This window comes from Balaenoptera borealis (genome assembly GCF_965194805.1).
Source record: "Balaenoptera borealis genome assembly, chromosome: 17".
Classification (NCBI taxonomy): domain Eukaryota; kingdom Metazoa; phylum Chordata; class Mammalia; order Artiodactyla; family Balaenopteridae; genus Balaenoptera; species Balaenoptera borealis.
In genome coordinates, this window is record NC_138876.1 from 43,303,749 (window position 1) to 43,308,521 (window position 4,773).

General features: G+C 35.1%; 1 long non-coding RNA gene across 1 annotated transcript in view; it reads left to right on the forward strand.

The window, feature by feature from the left end:
• Positions 1-4,773, forward strand: part of LOC309614699 — a 189,919-nt gene that overhangs the window by 160,284 nt on the left and 24,862 nt on the right. The window lies entirely within an intron of this gene.

Below are 4,773 nucleotides of genomic sequence, written 5' to 3' on the forward strand. Positions count from 1 at the left end.
TATTATCATTTCATTCTGATTTTTTGAATTTTATTTTATTTATTTTTTAAACAGCAGGTTCTTCTTAGTTATCCATTTTATACATATTAGTGTATATATGTCAATCCCAATCTCCCAATTCATCACACCACCACCCACCCTGCCAGTATCCCCCATTGGTGTCCACACATTTGTTCTCTACATCTGTGTCTCTATTTCTGTCCTGCAAACCAGTTCATCTGTACCATTTTTCTAGGTTCCACATATATGTGTTTGTATACGATATTTGTTTTTCTCTTTCTGACTTACTTCACTCTGTATGACGGTCTCTAGATCTATCCACGTCTCTACAAATGACCCAATTTTGTTCCTTTTTATGGCTGAATAATATTCGATTGTATATATGTACCACATCTTCTCTATCCATTTGTCTGTCGATGGGCATTTAGGTTGGTTCCATGACCTGGCTATTGTAAATAGTGCTGCAATGAACATTGGCGTGCATGTGTCTTTTTGAATTATGGGTATATGCCCAGTAGTGGGATTGCTGGGTCATATGGTAATTCTATTTCTAGTTTTATAAGGAACCTCCAAACTGTTCTGCATAGTGGCTGTATCAATTTACATTCCCACCAACAGTGCAAGAGGGTTCCCTTTTCTCCACACCCTCTCCAGCATTTGTTGTTTGCAGATTTTCTGATGATGCCCATTCTAATTGGTGTGAGGTGATACCTCATTGTAGTTTTGATTTGCATTTCTCTAATAATTAGTGATGTTGAGCAGCTTTTCATGTGTTTCTTGGCCATCTGTATGTCTTCTTTGGAGAAATGTCTATTTAGGTCTTCTGCCCATTTTTGGATTGGGTTGTTTGTTTTTTTAATATTGAGCTGCATGAGTTGTTTATATATTTTGGAGATTAATCCTTTGTCCGTTGATTCGTTTGCAAATATTTTCTCCCATTCTGAGGGTTGTCTTTTCATCTTGTGTATGGTTTCCTTTGCTGTGCAAAAGCTTTTTTAAAATATCATTTGGTCCCATTTGTTTATTTTTGTTTTTATTTCCATTACTCTAGGAGGTGGATCAAAAAAGATTTTGCTGTGATTTATGTCAAAGAGTGTTCTTCCTATGTTTTCCTCTAAGAATTTTATAGTATCCAGTCTTACATTTAGGTCTCTAATCCATTTTGAGTTTATTTTTGTGTATGGTGTTAAGGAGTGTTCTAATTTCATTCTTTTACATGTAGCTGTCCAGTTTTCCCAGAACCACTTACTGAAGAGACTGTCATTTCTCCATTGTATATCCTTGCCTCCTTTGTCATAGATTAGTTGACCATAGGTGTGTGAGTTTATCTCTGTGCTTTTTATCCTATTCCATTGATCTATATTTCTGTTTTTGTGCCACTAACATATTGTCTTGATTACTATAGCTTTGTGGTATAGTCTGAAGTCAGGGAGTCTGATTCCTATAGCTCCATTTTTTCCCCTCAAGATTGCTTTGGCTATTCGGGGTCTTTTGTGTCTCCATACACATTTTAAGATTTTTTTGTTCTAGTTCTGTAAAAAATGTCACTGGCAATTTGATAGGGATTACACTGAATCTGTAGATTGCTTTTGGTAGTAGAGTCATTTTCACAATATTGATTCTTCCAATCCAAAAACATGGTATATCTCTCCATCTGTTTGTAACATCTTTAATTTCTTTCATCAGTGTCTTATAGTTTTCTGCATACAGGTCTTTTGTCTCCCTAGGTAGGTTTATTGCTAGGTATTTTATTCTTTTTGTTGCAATGTTATATGGGAGTGTTTCCTTAATTCCTCTTTCAGATTTTTCATCTTTTGTGTATAGGAATGCAAGTGATTTCTGTGCATTAATTTTGTATCCTTCAACTTTACCAAATTCATTGGTTAGCTCTAGTAGTTTTCTGGTGGCATCTTTAGGATTCTCTATGTGTAGTATCATGTCATCTGCAGACAGTGAAAGTTTTACTTCTTCTTTTCCAATTTGTATTCCTTTTATTTCTTTTTCTTCTCTGGTTGCCATGGCTAGGATTTCCAAAACTATGTTGCCTAATAGTGGCGATAGTGGACATCCTTGTCTTGTTCCTGATCTTAGGGGAAATGCTTTCAGTTTTTCACCATTGAGAATGATGTTTGCTGTGTGTTTGTCGTATAAGGTCTTTATTATGTTGAGGTAGGTTCCCTCTATGCCCACTTTCTGGAGAGTTTTTATCATAAATGGGTGTTGAATTTTGTCAAAAGCTTTTTCTGCATCTATTGAGATGATCATATGGATTAATTTTTCAATTTGTTAATATGGTGTATCACATTGATTGATTTGCATATACTGAAGAATCCTTGCATCCCTGGGATAAATCCCACTTTATCACGGTGTATGATCCTTTCAATATGTTGGTGGATTCTGTTTGCTAGTATTTTTTGAGAATTTTTGCATTATATTCATCAGTGATATTGGTCTGTAATTTTCTTTTGTTGTAGTATCTTTGCCTGGTTTTGGTATCAGGGTGATGGTGGCCTCATAGAATGAGTTTGGGAGTGTTCCTTCCTCTGTAATTTTTTGGAAGAGTTTGAGAAAGATGGGTGTTAGCTCTTCTCTAAATGTTTGATAGAATTCATCTGTGAAGCCATCTGGTCCTGGACTTTTGTTTGTTGGAAGATTTTTAATCACAGTTTCAATTTCATTACTTGTGATTGGTCTGTTCATATTTTCTATTTCTTCCTGGTTTAGTCTTGGAAGGTTATACCTTTCTACAAATTTGTCCATTTCTTCCAGGTTGTTTATTTTATTGGCATAGAGTTGCTTGTAGTAGTCTCTTAGGATGCTTTGTATTTCTGCAGTGTCTGCTGTAACTTCTCCTTTTTCATTTCTAATTTTATTGATTTGAGTCCTCTCCCTCTTTTTCTTGATGAATCTGGCTAATGGTTTATCAATTTTGTTTATCTTCTCAGAGAACCAGCTTTTAGTTTTATTGATCTTTGCTATTGTTTTCTTTGATTCTATTTCATTTATTTCTGCTCTCATCTTTATGATTTCTTTCCTTCTGCTAACTTTGCGTTTTGTTTGTTCTTCTTTCTCTAGTTCCTTTAGTTATAAGCTTAGATTGTTTATTTGAGATTTTTCTTGTTTTGAGGTAGGCTTGTATAGCTATAAACTTCCCTCTTAGAACTGCTTTTGCTGCATCCCTTGGGTTTTGGATCACTGTGTTTCCATTGTCATTTGTCTCTAGGTATTTTTTGATTTCCTCTTTGATTTCTTCAGTGATCTCTTGGTTATTTAGTAACGTATTGTTTAACCTCCATGTGTTTATGTTTTTTACATTTTTTTCCCTGTAATTGATTTCTAACCTCATAGCATTGTGGTCAGAAAAGATGCTTGATATGATTTCAATTTTCTTAAATTTACTGAGGTTTGATTTGTGACCCCAGATGTGATCTATCCATGTGCACTTGAGAAGAAAGTGTAATCTGCTGTTTTTGGATGGAATGTCCTATAAATATCAATTAAATCTAGCTGGTCTATTGTGTCATTTAAAGCTTGTGTTTCCTTATTAATTTTCTGTTTGGATAATCTGTCCATTGGTGTAAGTGAGGTGGTAAAGTCCCCCACTATTATTTTGTTACTGTCGATTTCCTATTTTTTAGCAGTTAGCAGTTGCCTTATGTATTGAGGTGTTCCGATGTTGGGTGAATATATATTTATAATTGTTATATCTTCTTTTTGGATTGATCCCTTGATCATTATGTAGTGTCCTTCCTTGTCTATTGTAACATTCTTTATTTTAAAGTCTATATTATCTGATATGAGTATTGCTACTCTAGCTTTCTTTTGATTTCCATTTGCATGGAATATCTTTTTCCATCCCCTCACTTTCCGTCTGTATGTGTCCCTAGGTCTCGAGTGGGTTTCTTGTAGACAGCATATATATGGGTCTTGTTTTTGTATCCATTTAGCGAGCCTGTGTCTTTTGGTTGGAGCATTTAATCCATTCATGTTTAAGGTAATTATCGATGTACATTCCTATTACCATTTTCTTAATTGTTATGGGTTTGTTTTTGTAGGTCCTTTTCTTCTCTTTTGTTTCCCACTTAAAGAAGTTCCTTTAGCATTTGTTGTAGTGCTGGTTTGGTGGTGCTGAATTCTCTTAGTTTTTGCTTGTCTGTTATACTTTTGATTTCTCCATCGAATCTGAATGAGATCCTTGCCAGGTAGAGTAATCTTGGTTGTAGGTTCTTCCTTTTCATCACTTTAAGTATATCATGCCACTCCCTTCTGGCTTGTAGATTTTCTGCTGAGAAATCAGCTGTTAACCTTATGGGAGTTCCCTTGTATGTTATTTGTCATTTCTCCCTTGTTGCTTTCAATAATTTTTCTTTGTCTTTAATTTTTTCAATTTGATTACTATGTGTCTTGGCATCTTTCTCCTTGGGTTTATCCTGCCTGGGACTCCTTGCACTTCCTGGACTTTGGTGGCTATTTCCTTTCTCATTTTTGGGAAGTTTTCAACTATAATCTCTTCAAATATTTTCTCTGGTCCTTTCTCTCTTCTCCTTCTGGGACCCCTATAATGCGAATGTTGTTGCATTTAATTTTGTCCCAGAGGTCTCTTAGGCTGTCTTCATTTCTTTTCATTCTTTTTTCTTTATTCTGTTTCACAGCAGTGAATTCCACCATTCTGTCTTCCAGGTCACTTATCCGTTCTTCTGTCTCAGTTATTCTGCTCTTGATTCCTTCTAGTGTAGTTTTCATTTCAGTTATTGTATTGTTCATCTCGGTATG